The 17829-nt window shown below is 37.6% G+C and overlaps 1 pseudogene; it reads left to right on the top strand.

Moving 5' to 3' along the window:
* The first annotated feature begins 16739 nt into the window (after positions 1–16739).
* LOC128111846 (heterogeneous nuclear ribonucleoprotein K-like) lies at positions 16740–17559 on the top strand (annotated as a pseudogene).
* Positions 17560–17829: the final 270 nt, after the last annotated feature.

Genomic DNA, 17829 nt, shown 5'->3' on the forward strand with positions numbered 1-17829 from the left:
CAACTTTAAATTTTCTATCTAAATGTTGCATAAGCATATATATTTTAATATCATAACAAGATATAGAGTTATGAGGGAATATTAATAAATTCTTGGTTTATATATTCAAATTTTCAAAATTTTATATTAAAAATATTATTAATTACTTAACTCTGTTTCCTGATATCTTAAAGAAGAAAATCTCTAATTCATGTCTCCTCTTATGACCCAGTTCAGCATGGAGCCTATCAGATGCCTCTGACTGTGCTCTCACTCTTACCTTTAATAAACCTTTTCAGTCATACCTAGAAGCATTCATGCCCTCATTATTTTTTCATTCACTAGCAAAGATAAAAAACCTTCATATCTTAGCAAATGAAGAGAAAGAAAAGTAATGAAAAGATAACCTTTTCCATACCAACATCTTTTTAAAAGTTGGATAAAAATATATTCAAAGAATAAAATATTATATTATTTAAAAGATCTATTTTCACTAAAAGAAAAATATATTTATGAAAAAATATAGAAAAATGAAATCACATGGAATTAAATTCATAAAAATTAGTCTAGAATCTTTATTTTTTTCCAATTTGTTCTAAATATTGACATGGGTGAGAGCAAAACAAAACATATTGATGATGCTTGGGGGATCAATACTTTAATGAAGTTAATTATATTTAGCATATTCCAAAGTGACTTTGTAAATTTTGAAAACAAAGGGAAAGACACCAGGCATTCTGTTTTATCTCAGCAATGATAAAAATAATCAAAATTAGAAAAAAATCCAGTAACAAAAGGAATGCCTTAAGAGAGGAGGAGGTAGTAGAATATAAGAAATTTTAAAGTAGAAGGGACAGAGGAACAGGGGAGAAAGGAAGCTACTGAGAGGAAATGCTAACCAGAACAAAGGTGGTATGAAAGAGCCATATGGAAATCTACTTCTCATAACCAAATTAAAAACATTTTAAAAAAGTTTGAAAACTCTTACAAGCCCCCACCCCTGACCTAGAAGTTATCTCCAATTGATAACTGCTCACAAAGGAAAATTTAGTTTTCTATAATGGAGTTGCATGGGGTATTCAAACCACACCTTAGGGTAGGCCCCATGCCCACCAGTAGATGGTCAACACAAAAGGAACTCAAATGGTAATTTTGACATTTCTTTTATGCCTTGTAATACTTTGTCTTGTCTTTACTTATACATTATGTTTTCTGATTTTATGCTTTTATGAGATTTGTGTGTGTGCAAATGTGTGCATCTTTGAGTCTATATGCGTTTCTTGTGCTTTTTCTTTGGCTCTTTATTTCTGTTTGTTTTGTCCAATTCTGAATTTTTAGCTCATCTCATTACATCACCTCATATTTTAGTTGCCATTTTGCTTTCTAATGAGAGAGAAAGAAAGGATGTGGATTTTTGTGGGTGGGAAGGGGGAGGATCTGGGAGGAGTTGTGGGAGGGACAACCATAATCAGAATATATTATATTAAAAAATATCAATTTTCAATGAAAAAGAATGTAATAAATTGACAACTAAAATTAGATAGTTGAAGCATTACAAAAAAGAGTTGGAAGGGAGATACCTTTCAGAGATGGAAAAAAGTGGTTCTAGAAGCCCTAGGTGATTAAACAAACAAACAAACAAAAAAAAAACCCAGTTCTATGAGCCAGATATCTCCTATCCATCTGTTGGTCAAGAAATTCTGAGAGTCACCCAAAACAATTCAAACTTTTGCCATTGGTCTTAGTTGCCCAATATAAAGATTATAAGACCCTACTGTTGAAGACATTACACACCTTGGTTACATGAAATGGAGAAATCAAGCTGGAATTAAACTGGAAGATTCCTCCCTGCTGACTATCTTGCGTAGTCCCAGGAAGAACTATGCAGGCAGGCTACTTGGCAAAAAAAAAAAAAAAATCACCAATAATTTCTTCAACTGTAACCATATGAACTAAAAGACCAATCTGCTAGGTTTTGTGTGCCCACTTGTACAATACTGTTGTGGGGGTTGGCAACTACACTCTGATTAGATTTGACATCTGCTAAATAGTTGGACATTCACACTTGGTACTGTAAACCTGATCCAAAACCTTTGCTAGGGAAGATCATAGGTCTTAGGAAAGGGACTGAATACTATGTTCGTCTTTTAAAGCTAAATTGACATAGTATCAAACTACCTTCTAAATATGTATGTTTATACCCATAAACAATTGCTACTCTCAGTCTTAGTCAGAGAAGTCTCTCTCCAGAGAACTGTGGTGACTGTAGAGAATCATGCCTGAACAAGGTGCTCAGAATCTCTTTTCAGTACTAAACAAGACATTTATACCATCTTCTCTATGGCTCAGGAAACACTGCAGAACAGGGTTTGGGGAAAAATGTAAGATACAGAAGATTGAGAAATAGCATCTTGTTGTCAGGACACAGCCATCACATTAACTCTCCTTCCTGCAGTGGGTCTGCAGAAAAATAGTCCAGTCAGACAGGAATGGAGGAGGGGCTTAGTCCTGAGGCTATTTGCTACTGGTCAACTCAGTGAGGAGAAGAATCATTGTCTTCAGTTGTTTATAAAATTGTGACCCCACTGTAACCTAATGGACACTTCTAATCCAGGGAAGACACAGATGGTCCTGGTTAAAGGGATCATAAAATAACCAAAAGTCATGAATCTGAAAAAGGGACTGTTAGAGGCAAGACAGGGAAAGGGAGGGTGACTGGGATCGGAAGGAGACAAGACAAGGTGAGGGAGAGAAAGTAATCAGAAGACATTATATGAACATATGAAGTTGTCAGAGAACAAAACTAATCAATAAAAAAGAACAGAGGAAAAACACAGGAAAAAATGGTAAAGCAAAATCTCCCTCAACTGGAAAAGACAATCTGTCTTATAGTTTATTCTAAAATTAAAATATTACAAACAATCATGGCATTAGCAGAACTGTAAGAACATTGCAACAGAATTAACAGTTGAATGCTGTGGGAAAAAATTGTGATTTCAGGGAAAATATGTTAAAATATTATTCACAGTATCCACAAAGATTCTTTCCACATGAAGAAAAGAGTTGAGTTTTAAACAACCTAAAGACCTACTAAGAATGTTGGTAACACACAGTAAGCTAAGGATATTAGGAAGTAAAAAGAACTCTACAAAATATATCATGTGTAATCCCATTCTTAATGCCAAATTTTTGTACAGATTATACATGGAAATATATATTCAGGCTTTGGGTACCAGTTATACTGGGGATGGGCGAGATTTGGAGATGGTGGTTGGTGAATATGGCTTATGACTTTGTTTTAATATAGCAAATTAGCAAATGAAAAGATGATAGCATTTGATTGAATAGAAATCTTAAACTAAAATTATAATCAGTGGGCATGATGAGAAGCTTTAAATGAGTACAAGAAAAGACATGTGGTACAATTAATAATGGTCCAATATGATAATGATTAGTTTTCCACAACATGTGCAAATATTAACTCAGTAAGAAAAGTGTATAAAAATACATTTTTATATAGTGAACACAATCATTTTCCATAGAATAATCAGATAAGGCTTAACTATGTGTATAACTTGCTCATTCTGTATAAAAATAAAAATAATATATATTGATTAGTTTTCCCAAATCCATACTCTTTTCTTCTTAATTTTTAGACCATTAAAACACACAGATATTGAAATTGAGAATGTGACTCAGTGGTAGAGTACTTGCCTAGTTAGTAAGAACAAGCCCCTGGGTTTAATCTCTTTCAAAAAATATTAAGAAAAAAATTAATACACTGATATTGAGATGCAGAGATCAATCAACAGGTAAGAGTATTTCCTATACAAGAATGAATATCTAAGTTCAAACCACCAGCACCCACATAAAAGCTGAACATGGCCACACACAAATCTGTAGCCCTAGAACTGTAGGAGACAGACAAGAGGATTTCACAGACTTGCAGTAATCAGCTTAACCAGATTTGGTGAGAGACCTTGTCTCACAGGAATGAAGCAAAGTGACAAAGAAAGACATTGAATACCATTCTATGGCCTCTATACTCAGGCATGAGTACACATAGTTGCACATATATTTGCATATACCACAATATTCTCACACATATGTACACATACATTTACATTAACATAGACGTTAGATAATAATATGAAATAATATAGGAAGATAAACTTTTGTACTCCAAAGGAAGGTGAGGGAATTATAGTTCAGAATAACCTATGGTACATTTTAGGAATAACTAGAACTTAGATTGCACAATGAAGAAATAAATATATAGGAATGTTAATTACCATCATATCATAAAGGATGTTATATTCATGAGCTGAAATACCAAACTATGCTCCAAGATATGTATAATTATTATGTGATAAAATGGTAAAATATTAAAGTTCATTTGGAAGTGTAAATGAGCTTCAGTATTTAATAAAAAACTCAATTGATAAATGAGTTAAACCAGAACCAGAAGAGCCCAGCAAGTTCTCTCTCATCTGTGATTCCTAGTATCAAGTTCTCAGATGTGAATATACAACATGGAATAACCACAGAAAACAAGAAAGTATAAATGGACCACAGTGGTGTGTGTGTGTGTGTGTGTGTGTGTGTGTGTGTGTGTGTGTGTGTGTGTGTGTGTGTGTGTGTTGTCTTGGGAGGGGAATGAGCAGGACATAAAGTAGGAAATGGAATATCGGGGTCCCAACTTGGGAGGAAAAAAGGAGGGAGGTTAACATAGAAGGAGAAGGAAGGACAAGAGACAAGAAACACTAAAGTTTGATAAAGCCTCAAGGAATTATATTATTTCATATTTGGAAAAAATATGAGTAATACATAAGTCTATGTATACATATATACATATATATATATATGTATTTATATATAGCCTAAAATGAAAGTTATGCTACTTCAGCTAACAATGCTTTCCACAAGAATGATAAAGTAATAAACCCAATATCAGTCATGAGAAACCTTCCCTCAAATGGTATGTCAGCTCAGGGTCATCCAAGTGACTTCCTAAACAATACAGGTTATCAATTTAGCCTTTGGTTGCTACTCAGGGGATGATAGTGGGATCCTACTATTGAAGACACTCTGCATTTGGTATGTTTCAAGTTGGACCTGACCTGACAGCCTCTTTTCTGTGGTCTGGTACTCATGGCTCCAGAAATCCTATGCAAGCTGTCAAGGAAGAGAATCAATTAAACTGTCCTGCCCAGATGCAACGGGATAAACCATGACAATTACTAGATTGACAAAATATGCATAAAAGTGCATTAAGTAACACTTGTTGGCACAAGAAAAAAACTTTGTGAACAGAACAAGGTTAGCACAGGTGCCAGGATCAACAATCAACAAATGGGACCTCAGGAAACAGAAAAGCTTCTGCTTGACAAACACTGTCATTTGGAAAAAGCTGCAGCATAAAGAATAGAAAAGAATTTTTACCAATTACATATCCTATAAAGTGCTAATATCTAAAATACCTAAGAACTAAAAAAAAAACAAAACACTGGATATCAAGAAAACAAATAACCCAATTAAAAAATGGGGCAAAAATATAAACAGAGTTTTCAAAAGAGGAAACACAAATGGCTGAGGAACAAAGAAATGTTCAACATTGGTAGTCATCAGGGAAATGTAAATCAAAACTACTTTGTTATTCCATTTTACACCTATCAGAATGGCTAAGATCAATAGCACAAGTAATAGCTCATGCTGGAGAGGTGTGGAGGAAGTGGAACACTCATTCATTACTGGTGGGAGTGCAAGCCACTATGGAAATCAGTGTGATGTTTCCTAAGGAAGATGGTAATCAATCTACCTCAAGATTCAGCTATGACACTCTTGGCCATATACCAAAAGGATGTTTAATCAATCCTACCAAAGAGACACTTGCTCAACCTTGTTCATTGCTGTTCTAGTCATAATAGCCAGAAGTTGAGAATAGCCTAGATGTCCATCAACAGATGAATGAAGAAAATGTGGTATATTTACACAATGGAATATTATTCAGCTGTGAAATGAAGTCAGGAAATATACAGATAAATGGACTAACTAGAAAAAAATCATCCTGAGTGATGTAACCCAGACCCAGATAAACAAATACAGTATGTCTTCATATTAGATCTTAAATCAATGATAACCAAGCTACAATAACTTCAGAGGTTAGAGTAAAGGACTAGGTACTGCGTAAGGAGCTAGGAGGGAAAGATTTTGCTAGGAAAATGAAATAGAATAGATAGTTATGGATGGATGGGGTGGGACTAATATGTGGATCAGGTGGAGAGGGGGAGGAAATATGGGAGGGACAACTAAAATAAAGGATCATTTAATTGGTAGTATGGAAACCTAATACAGTAGAAGCTTCCCAACATATATACATACATGAAGGCAATGTAAATGAAATTGCCAAATAATGTGGGAGACAGAACCCCACTGGACATCTTTTGCCACCAAATGAAGTTTCCAGTATTGGGGATGGGTTACATCTAATTGAATTGTTGGCTATAGGAACCACCAAACAACAGAGGCTATTGTCAAGGCTATAGGTTGCTCTCTACAAACTGATAGAATACAACAGCTACACAACCCTTTGAACATGGAAAAGTAGAGCTGGTGCCTACACAGAGCCTTCACCCCTATGGTCTAGTATTCTTGATACCAGAAGGTGTTCTGTCTGCATGCTACCAAGGAGAAATGCAAACACCAACACAGATACAATGCTTTGATCTATTGTGGTGTCCTTCCTGAAAGATATAGTAGTGAAAAAGTGGCACAAAGATTGTGGGAGTAACTAAACAATATCTGATATGATTTATGACCCACTCCACTAGATGATACACATACTTGACACTGCTTGGGTGACAAAGAATCTAAGACTAGACAGTCCAGGGATCTGGGGGAAAAATCATATAACACTGTGCTCCTAAAGGGACATAGCAACAAAATAACTTGTAATGACATTCTGCTATACTTATACATCAGTGCCTTCTTCAGCCATCATCAGAGATTCTATCTGCACTAGATGGGAACAAACACACCCACAGCCAGACAATATGCAGAGCATTAGAGATTTTAGAACACTCACTCCTAAACATTATGTATCCATAAAATTCCTCTCTTCAAGGCTCAGAGAACTCTATGGAAGAAGAGGTGGAAAGCACAAGAGTCAGAAGGAAGAGAGGAAAAGGAAACAAGGCCTTCTAAACACAGCAAGGAAGATGCACATATGAGTTCATAGAGAATGAAACAGCATGCACAGAGCCTGCAAAGGTCTATAGCAGATGTGATCCTAGAGCTGAAAGGAGAAGTGGAGAAGACCAACATCCCAAACCTAGAAGCAATCTCCAATTGATAACCGCTACAAATGAAAATTTTGTTTTCTTCAAGGCAGTCTCACCAGCGAAATAAACTACTTTTTTGGAGGTGGAGGAGGGAGTAGATAAACTACTCTTAAGGGTAGGTTCCATGCCCAGCAGTAAACGGCCAAGAGAAACAAACACAAAGGCATCTTTGGTGGTTCCTTGTCTCATAATGCTGCTTCAGGGCTCCCCCTCCATCTTTTAAAAATTGATTTATTTTCAATTTTTATCTTTTTCTCTTTTTACCCAACAGGGTCTTTGTGTATATATTATGGCTTCCACTTTTGATTTTATGGGATTCCTGAATGTGCAAAAGAGTGTGCCTCTGTGTCTTATCTGTTTCTTATACCTTTACTTAGGCTCTCTTCCTACTGCTCTTTCCTATTCCAATTTGTTTTGTTTTATCTTATTTAATTTCATTATTTTATCATATTATATTTCATTTTATTTCTTTATTATCCCTTAGAAGCCCATTTGATTTCTAAGGAGAGACAGTGTGCATATGGGTGGATCCTGATGAGAGGGAGGTAGGAAGGAACTGAGAGGAGTACAGGGATATGAAACTATAATCAGAATATTATGGTGATATATTATTTGTATTAAAATGTTATTTGTATGTTAATAAATAAAGTTGCCTGGGGGTCAGAGCTATTAGCAAGCCATAGGAAAGCAGAGCAGTGGTGGCGTACTCTTGTAATCCTAGCACTTGGTAGGCAGAGCTGGGTATGTCTCTGTGTGTTCAGGGATACAGCTATTATTGGATACACATGCCTTTAATCAATACCAATCATGGAAAACCTGGAGGCCTATACAGACAGGCCGTGAGGAGCTGGTCATGTGGTTGGGTTTACAACCAATGAGAAGGCAGAACAGGAACTCTATATAAAGACTTTAACACAGGGGTAGCTCTGGTTCGGAGAGGTAGGACCACTGCAGGAGGAAGGGTAAGGTTTTAGCTCTTAGCTCTGACCTCTTGGCTTTCTTCTTTGCATTGGTTCTGTGTTTCTTATTTAATAAGAAGGTTGGTTACATCTACAGAATATATTGTATGAAAATAATATATTTTAAATAATAGGAAAAAAGAATATTAAAAAATTTTTAAACTCAATTGTGAAGAACAATGAGTGATACTTCTAATGAATACTGAAAGTCATTGCAACGATAGACCATTAAAATAACTTAATGATTCCAAATCACAGCTATAAATTGATCATTCAAATGATATTTGCCAAATTTGGCCTCTATGGCTTGCAAACAAAGATGATATTTAAACTTATATATTCTGTGTTGTAAATGGGCTAAATTTTAGAGCACAGGTGTGGTGGTATTGTGTTCCCTGAACGATTGTGCACTCTAATAAACTTATCTGGGATCAGAGAACAGAACAGCCACTAGATATAGAGTCCAGAAAATGGTGGCACACATACCTTTAATCCTAGCATTCCAGAGGCAGAGATCGCCTGGATCTCTGTGAGTTCAAGGCCACACTGGAAACAGCCAAGCATGGTAACAAGAGCCTTTAATTCCAGGAAGTGATGGCAGGAAGCAGAAAGGTATAAAAGGCATGAAAACCAGGAACTAGTCAGTTAAGCTTTCAGGCTTTCGAGAAGCAGTTCAGCTGAGATTCATTTGAGTAAGGACACAGAGGCTTCCAGTCTATACAGAACATCCCACAGCACTTCCCCCCCTTTTTTTCAAAAGGAAGGTTTTAACCTTAACAAAGTAAAATTACATATAATTTGGGAATTTGGGCATAGCTTCTCTTACTACTTCCTGCTGGAGGGGGGCACTGTATCTTATGGGGACACAAAGAAAATTTTAGGATTATGGAATAGTCCATGAGGCTGTATTGTCTGAGCCACTTGCCTTCAAACCATTCTGGATGTTGGATCATCTGGGCCATGGTGTCATTGGAGACCTTTCAGGGGGTCTTGGCTGGTCAAACCTGATGTATCTTAATCTGGAACAAATCCATAGCCTCTGGCTTTCTGTGGGAACAAAAGAGACTCTTTTCCAAAGCAATATATCCTTATATCCAAATTTTGAAGTCAGGGTACCTTTAAAATATACATAGTGGTTTAACTCAAAAGCTTTTGCAATCAAATGTTTTTCTTCAGTTACGAATATTAAAGAGAACATAATTCAGATTCTCTGTGTGGTAGCCATCTTTATGTGGCTTATTTTTTATATTACATTGAACCTACTGCTTTAAATTGCAGCATTCTAAGACTGAAACCGCACTGTGGCTGCTAGTTCTGCCCACTTCAGCTTCCCAACATGCGGTGGTATGTTTTTGGGCCAGCTCTGGGAGCCATTGTGGGTCTATGCTTTTATCCAAGCAGCGTGTAGCCCAGAAACCTTTTTTTTAATACTAGCAAAGGCTAAATCCACCACACAGCTTAATGTGCCACTTGCAGAGGCCCAGCTTAATGTGCCACTTGCAGAGGCCCAGCTTAATGTGCCACTTGCAGAGGCCTCATTCCTGCCATACTGCAGGTCGAGCGCGCAAGCCAGGAACCCACCATAGCAGATAGTAGCTCAAACATGCAGGCTGCCACTAACTTGAAAGAGACACCTAGGAACTGTTTGTAGTTCCATTTAGTATCTTTTTGCTCAGGTTTTAGGTGGAAACTCTTGCCAACATGTTGGGCGCCATTTGTAGCTAGAGTTTTCCTGCCTGAGCCACAGTCAGGACAAATCTCTGTCACCCGCCAGTCCCACAGCAGCTCAGACCCAACCAAGTAAACACAGAGACTTATATTGGTTACAAACTGTATGGCCATGGCAGGCTTCTTGCTAACTGTTTTTATAGCTTAAATTAATCTATTTCTATTAATCTATACCTTGCCACATGGCTCGTGGCTTACCGGCATCTTCACATGCTGTTTCTCATCGTGGCAGCTGGCAGTGTCTCCCTGACTCAGCCTTCCACTTCCCAGCTTTATTCTCCTCCTTGTCCCGCCTATACTTCCTGCCTAGCCACTGGCCAATCAGTGATTTATTTATTGACCAGTCAGCAACACACTTGACATACAGAACATCCCACAGCACATACATACAACTTACATAATATGACTGAGCAGGGTATAAATCTGAGAGAGAGCAAGGGGCTTATTTGATTGGAGTTGTTGAAGGGAGGAAAGGGAAGGAAGAATGATGAAGTATGTTAATAAAAATATTTTAAAATCATTCAAAACTGAAATGAACCTGAACTGATTACCAATTTTAGTTTTCATGGTTCCATGTTCCTAAAGTTTCTTAATATTTTTGCCTCTGATATGTAGGAATTAGATGTAAGGTTCCTCCTCTCTCTCCATCTAAAGGAAGTCTTATGAAGGTGGCTACACCACATCTTAGTAACAGAAGATAAATATTCTATGCATGTACATCTATATCATCATGTCCTTATATTTACAATGACAGTATTTTATGAGCATTACATTTACAATGAGTATAAGTATATTATTTACAATAATAGTGTTTTATTATTCATGTAACCTAATCATACTGAAGGAAGTTGAAGTTACTCATATTAGAAAGTGACTAGTACCTGTGTAAGTATCACAGTGCACACACCATATTGAATGGAGACATCTTGTCTCATTTGACTCTTGTATTGCTCAGAACTTTCACGAATCCTCCCCAGTAGTACATCAATACACGCACAATAAATTTACTCACTCAACTCCTAGGGAACAAATATACCATCCTATTGAGAGCTTCTGGTAGCAAAAGACAATGGGAGTATACAGCAGGTGACAACTAGTGTTCAGAAGGTCAACTTATCAGAACTAAGGGTTCTGTTAGATGAAAACATCACACAAGGCATTATGAAATTATTGCCTTTTGAATGAATTGGCTGTCTCTTGTAAACTTCTTATGCAATAATAGCTATGATTCTCCCCATTTACCGTGCATTTCCATGTTATGTGTACATGTAATCTCATGATTGCATCTTAATCTTATGGGCACAACTCTCCTTATACATTTGGGGTAACTGGATAACTTTCCCTAGCTGTGTTTATTTTTTCATTAACATAAATCTGGCCAGGGCCATTCTTTGGACAAAAATATATCAGCTAAGATACCCTCTTTCCAAGGGCAAATATAGAGAAATAAACATTAGCTCATCTCACTCACAGAGAAAATAACCACAAGCAATTAAATCCTCAACTCTTTACCTTCACCCTGGGTTATTTATACAAGACCCTAACTTAAGAGATTTACTGATCGCATTCTTGGGATGATGTTTTAGCCACTTGCTAGTTACTGAGTTAAGGCAGTTGCTTCCCACTGACACAAGGAGACTACTTTCAAGGCCAGGCAGATGATAGGTGACAAGTTTTGTTTCTTGTGCAAATTAAGTTTTAATTCCTTATAAGCCAGGAGCTATTCCTAGATTTTCTCCTCAGTAATTACTCCAAATGAAGATGCTTTTACTAACCAAATGCTACACTCTTTGACATTGGTTGCTTAGCCACCGAGCATATGTCCCCCTCCCTACCAGAAAGCAGCTGCAGCCAGGACCAGCAGGGAAAAGAGGCACCAAAGACAGTTTACTTTTTAGTGACTTACTGACCCCTAACATTCTACCTAGCCATTTCTAGATTATAGTTTGAGCACATAAATTCCATAATTGATCTTAGCCTTTTGTTGACTCTACCAGAGAACTCCTTTAGTCACTCCCTTTTTGGGTTGTTAATCTAGCTGAAAATTCCTGATTTATGTGTGGATCCTTATCACTTGTCTCTGCAACCTTGAGAACTTAAAATCTCACAATGCATTGTAAAGGAATGACTGTTCATGTATATATATACTGGTTTCCTCACAGTACTTGGGGAATGGATTTAGAAGAACAAAGATGAGGACAGAGATGGAAAGAACTAGACAGAAATGAGAGAACAGCAGAAGGGACTGAGAGCAGCAGGGGCTGAGAGGAGCTAAGTATGAGAACAGAAAAGAAGCTGTGTAGACAGAATTGACTTAGAAGAATAAAGTGAATGGACTAAAGAACTCAGTGTGCTTATTCATTTGATATCCCTCAGATTAGAATCCTCAGCTGGCTGTTAGACTATTCCACAGACCCTGGGAGAAAACAATATAGGCTGAACCTATTATTGTTTGTGTTACTGTCCTTCACTTTCCATCTCTACTTCTGGATCCACTGAGATAACAGTCCTTTAATTTTATTTAATCTAACCACTAAGAAATTGCTTTCTTCTTTTGCCTTCTTCTTTCACATTCTCTATCTTGTAGGTACCCATGAGATGAGACATGGACAGCCCACAAGATCTTAAGAAAGCCAGGGTATGAGGCAACAAAGGCTAATATTTATCTAAGACTTAAAGCATTGTTAGTTTTATTCTTTCATTCTGAAGACAACATAGTGTAACTCAGTCCTTTTTTTCTGAAAGCATAATTCTTATTTTATTTTAGCACACTGTCCTCCTTGTCATAACCTAACAAATATGCATGAATATTGTCCAATAAAAGTTATTTTAAAAGATGAGGAACACATACATACATACATGACAAGGCATTGCTATTATCAAGGAACATATTGTCAGGGTTCTTACCTGGAAAGCACCATAGCTACCTAGAAGTTATCATAATCATTGAATTTACAAGCAATACTTTACTTACAAGAAGGTCTGTAGGCACTCCAATTGTCTAACAACTGAGACATTACAGAAAACATGAAATTATGGGGGTATTATCCATGTAGCCTAATCATACTAAGCAGTTTTCATCACTTCACCAATTACAGGATGACATATTAACACTGATTTATTTACTCTTAACTGTTACGGAATGCAAAACACATTTCATCACCTTACATGACAAAGGAAGACATATTGACTTATACCCAGAAAACCTAGATGATTCTAAGGATCAGTGACATATTTATCATATGAATTTTTTATAAATCATCCTTTCCATTCTTGTTACTTAAACTATGTCTGCTAAAAACAGTCATGAAATTCTTCTTTTTTTTTTTTTTTTGGTTTTTTTCGAGACAGGGTTTCTCTGTGTAGCTTTGCACCTCTCCTGGAACTCACTTGGTAGCCCAGGCTGGCCTCGAACTCACAGAGATCCGCCTGGCTCTGCCTCCTCCCAAGTGCTGGGATTAAAGGCGTGCGCCACCACCGCCCGGCTATGAAATTCTTCTAAAAGAAGCAGAATATTGGAAGCATGGAATGAGAATACAACACAATATAATACAACCATCCAAATACTGGTAAAACTTACAGAATACTAAGAAAGGAACTTACTACATTTAGTTCAAATAACTAGTACCATTATAGTATGGTATACCACACAGGATCTTTGAGTACAGTTTATGTCCTAGCCAGTATATCACATTGTAGTTTATTTATTTTGTTTTGGTTTGACTTTCTGTTTGGTTTTTGGTGTTGTTGTTGAGACAGGTTTTTCTCTGTGTAACAGTGCTGGTTGTCCTGGAACTCACTTTGTAGACTAGCCTGGCCTTAAACACAGATATCTGTCTCTCTCTGCCTCCATGAGTTCTTGGACTAAAGGCCTGCTCCACCATGCCTAGCTCACATTGTAGTTTTTATCATTCACACCAAGTAGTGTGAAACCTGAACCCTGATTGTGTTTATGTACACTTTCTAGGAATTTATCTAATATTTCCTACCCAAATACTATAAACTGTTTTTCATCTAGATTATTACTACTATAGATAAGCATGTAGCAATTTTATTTATTTACATAAACATTAATTTTTTATTCTCTTAGTTGTATGTTCCTCCATCTATATGTGTTCCTGAAGTGAATGCTGAAGAAAAGAAACTTTCCTTAGAGACCACAGTTTACACAGGTATAAGCAAGCAGATTGTAAAGCCATAGTAAGGATAATTGCAGTTCCTTCAACTTTACTATCAAAGGTCACAACAAATGAGGAACATGATGAGCTCTACTCTACCCAACATGGTGGCCTTCACTGGTGTAGTGGGTAGCCATTCCAGCTTTGATCTGGAAGTTCTAACCCCCATTGAGGCTTCGGTAACTGTCACACTTTCAAGGCAGGGCCAAGAGAGGATCCTGAAGACCCAAGATCCAGATGCACGGGCTCTCTTGGTTCCTGGACCCTGGATGCTGGAGGTAGACTGAGCAGAGTTCTCCAGAGAACACCACTGGACTGCGACACACCTTTCCCAGACCCTGTAGCCTATCCCTTCACTTGTAGGTTACCCCACAAAATAAATCTCCCTTTTAACTCATGGAGTAGCCTTAATAATTTCACCAATACACTGGTATTTCACATGATTAGCACCCACCTGAGTAAAGCACTACCCAGACACTACAGAACTACCATATCTGCAGCCTTCATTTCAGCATTCAGAATAAAGAAAACTGGCACATGGAGCTAACTTGTTTAATAAGTCAGAGACAATAGTTACTTTCCTTTACCACACATTATCTGTCAGAAGCTCATGTTCCACCATAACCATTTTTCTTTCTTGGTGTGCTTTTAAGGGTTCTCCAACATTTTCTTCTATAAACCATAGAATTGAAACCATCATGAAGAAGTCAGATGTGAAGATGGATGAAATGTATTCTAGAATCAGTAAATTCATCTTCTGTATGGAGGTATATTATGACTACATCCATGTAGCTACCCCCTTGCATTTGTTGAACCTTACAATACAGAGAGAAGTTGCACTTACTCATAGTACAAAGTGACAACTACTTCTCTCAGCATTATAGTGCACACAAATTATTAGCTGTGGACCTGCTGTCTCAATTAACTCCAAAAATATACAATTTTCATAATTCCTCCCAGAATAACATGATACAAAATGCACTACATTTCCTTATTCATAATTCCTATGGAAGGACAGTCATTGTCTGCTGTGGGATGGTCTGTATGTTAAATGCTTTGATTGATCAATAAATAAAACACTGATTGGCCAGTGGCCAGGCAGGAAGTATAGGCGGGACTAACAGAGAGGAGAACTGAGAGAACAGGAAGGTAGGAGGAGACACTGCCAGTTCCCGCCATGACAAGCAGCATGTGAAGATGCTGGTAAGCCACGAGCCACGTGGCAAGGTATAGATTTATAGAAATGGATTAATTTAAGATATAAGAACAGTTAGCAAGAAGCCTGTCATGGCCATAAAGCTTTTAAGCAATATAAGTCTCTGTGTTTACTTGGTTGGGTCTGAGCGGCTGTGGGACTGGCGGTAGGCAGAGGTTTGTCCTGACTGTGGGCCAGGCAGGAAAACTCTAGCTACAATTGTGCATTGTCATCCACCTCTATTTCAAGGTATAAGATTTGTTTATTTCTTTCTTTACACTCTCAAAACTATGTATTCATTAGGTGAAGAATTAACAAACCAAATTATCTTACAAAAACGTAAGTCAGGTGACAACAAAAACTAACAAATGGGTAAGGCAGGACCTCAAGATATCTGCAATGATCATCATCATCGAGATGACATATCAAATGAAGACTTTGGTGTGTTTTAATCTACACTATGAGGAACTGCTCCCTTATACTTCATCTTACCAACAATTTGATTCAGGATTGGTATCCAACAGGTTTTGTAGCTACATGGCTATAGAAGCCTTCATCATACTTTTCACATTTTATCATACCTCCCGTTAATATATAATGTCTACAAATGTTTGATTTTATACTGAATATCACAATATTGAATATCCCATAGACCATCTCTGTGCATGTGGATCCTGTTGTTACCCTGATTTAAGGGGAATGATGATCACAAAGAAAAAAATACGCTCTTACTGTACTTGATTATAAATATGACCAAACCCTATCAGGTTTTCTTCCAATAAGAACAACTCTGTCAGTGGAGTAAGGGCAGCATTCCTGGAAAAGCTTGATTGTTGTCTTAGTGTTTTCTTGAAGTTCTTTAATTTTAGCATCTTTGACACCAATAATTCCTCCTTCCAGACTTTGATGAATCAACAGTCTCAACTTGCAGTCAAAGTCACTTCCTTTATAGTGCTGGTAATTTAAGCATTCCACAGCATCAGACTTGAATGGGAGCTGGCTGGTTGCAGTGGGTGATGGCAACTGTAGGCCCTCTTCCATGGTAGGGATGATTTTCTTCAGAATTTCTCCAATCGTTTCAGTATCAGCACTGATACTCAGTATGCACTCGGGGTCACTGCTATCTGGGAGTGAAACACTGGCATTGTAGTCTGTACAGACAGCCTTAATATTCTTGCCTCCTTTTCCAATCACTGCCCCAGCATTCTTGCTCTGAAGCAAAATGCACAGTTCAATCATCTCATCAGTATTTCTAGATCTTTTAAAGGCTTGCTCCTATTCCATATCTTCTGCAGGGCGTTTATCAAATTCATCATTGGTTTTGGTGTTGGGGAAGGTTTCTTCTGGCTGCTCAATCTCCATTTTCGTGAATTAAATGGACACACCAATCGCAAGAGTCCGCCATAAGTTTGTAGAGTGCATCAAGATCATCTTTGACCTTATATCTGAGTCTCCCATCAAAGGATGTGCACAACCTTATGATCTCAACTTTTATGATGAAACCTATGACAATGGTGGTTTTACAATGATGGTTGATGACTGCCGTGGACATCCTGTGGGATTTCCTATGTGCAGAACAGGTTTTGACAGAATACCTCCTTGGGGTGGGTGTCCCCTGCCTCCTCCTAGAAGAGATTATGATGATATGAGCCCTCGTTGAGGACTTCCTCCACCTCCTCCTGGTCTAGGCGGCCCTGGTAGCAGCAAAGCTGGGAATCTTCCTCTTCCTCCACCACCACCACCCAAAGGGGTAGATTTAATGGCTTATGACAGAAGAGGAAGGCCAGGAGACCGCTATGATGGCATGGTTGGGTTCAGTGCTGACAAAACTTGGAACTCTGCAATTGACACATGGAGTCCATCAGAGTGGCAGATGGCTTATGAACCACAGGGTGGTTCTGGATATGATTATTCCTATGCAGGAGGTCGTGGCTCATATGGTGATCTTGGTGAACCTATTATTACCACATAAGTTACTATTCCCAAAGATTTGGCTGCATCTATTATTGGCAAAGGTGGTCAGTGGATTAATCAAATCCCTCATGAGTTTGGAGCATCGATCATAACTGATGAGCCTTTAGAAGGATCTGAAGATCATTATCATTACAGGAACACAGGACCAGATTCAGAACGCACAGTATTTGATGCAGAACAGTGTGAAGTAGTATGCAGATGTTGAAGGATTCTAATGCAAGATTATTTTTTTCTTTTTATAGTGTGAAGCAGTATTCTGGAAAGTTTTTCTAAGACTAGTGAAGAACTGAAGGAGTCCTGCATCTTTTTTTTTTTTAATCTGCTTCTGTTTAAAAGCCAACATTCCTCCTCTGCTTCATAGGTGTTCTGCATTTGAGGTGTAGTGAAATTTTCTTTGCCGTTCACTAGATGTAATGTTTTACAGTTCCTTATAAACAGGGTTGGGGGGAGGGCATGCAAAAACTAACATTGAGATT

The sequence above is a fragment of the Peromyscus californicus genome, unplaced genomic scaffold, assembly GCF_007827085.1.
Source record: "Peromyscus californicus insignis strain IS unplaced genomic scaffold, ASM782708v3 Scaffold_10__1_contigs__length_136768540, whole genome shotgun sequence".
Classification (NCBI taxonomy): domain Eukaryota; kingdom Metazoa; phylum Chordata; class Mammalia; order Rodentia; family Cricetidae; genus Peromyscus; species Peromyscus californicus.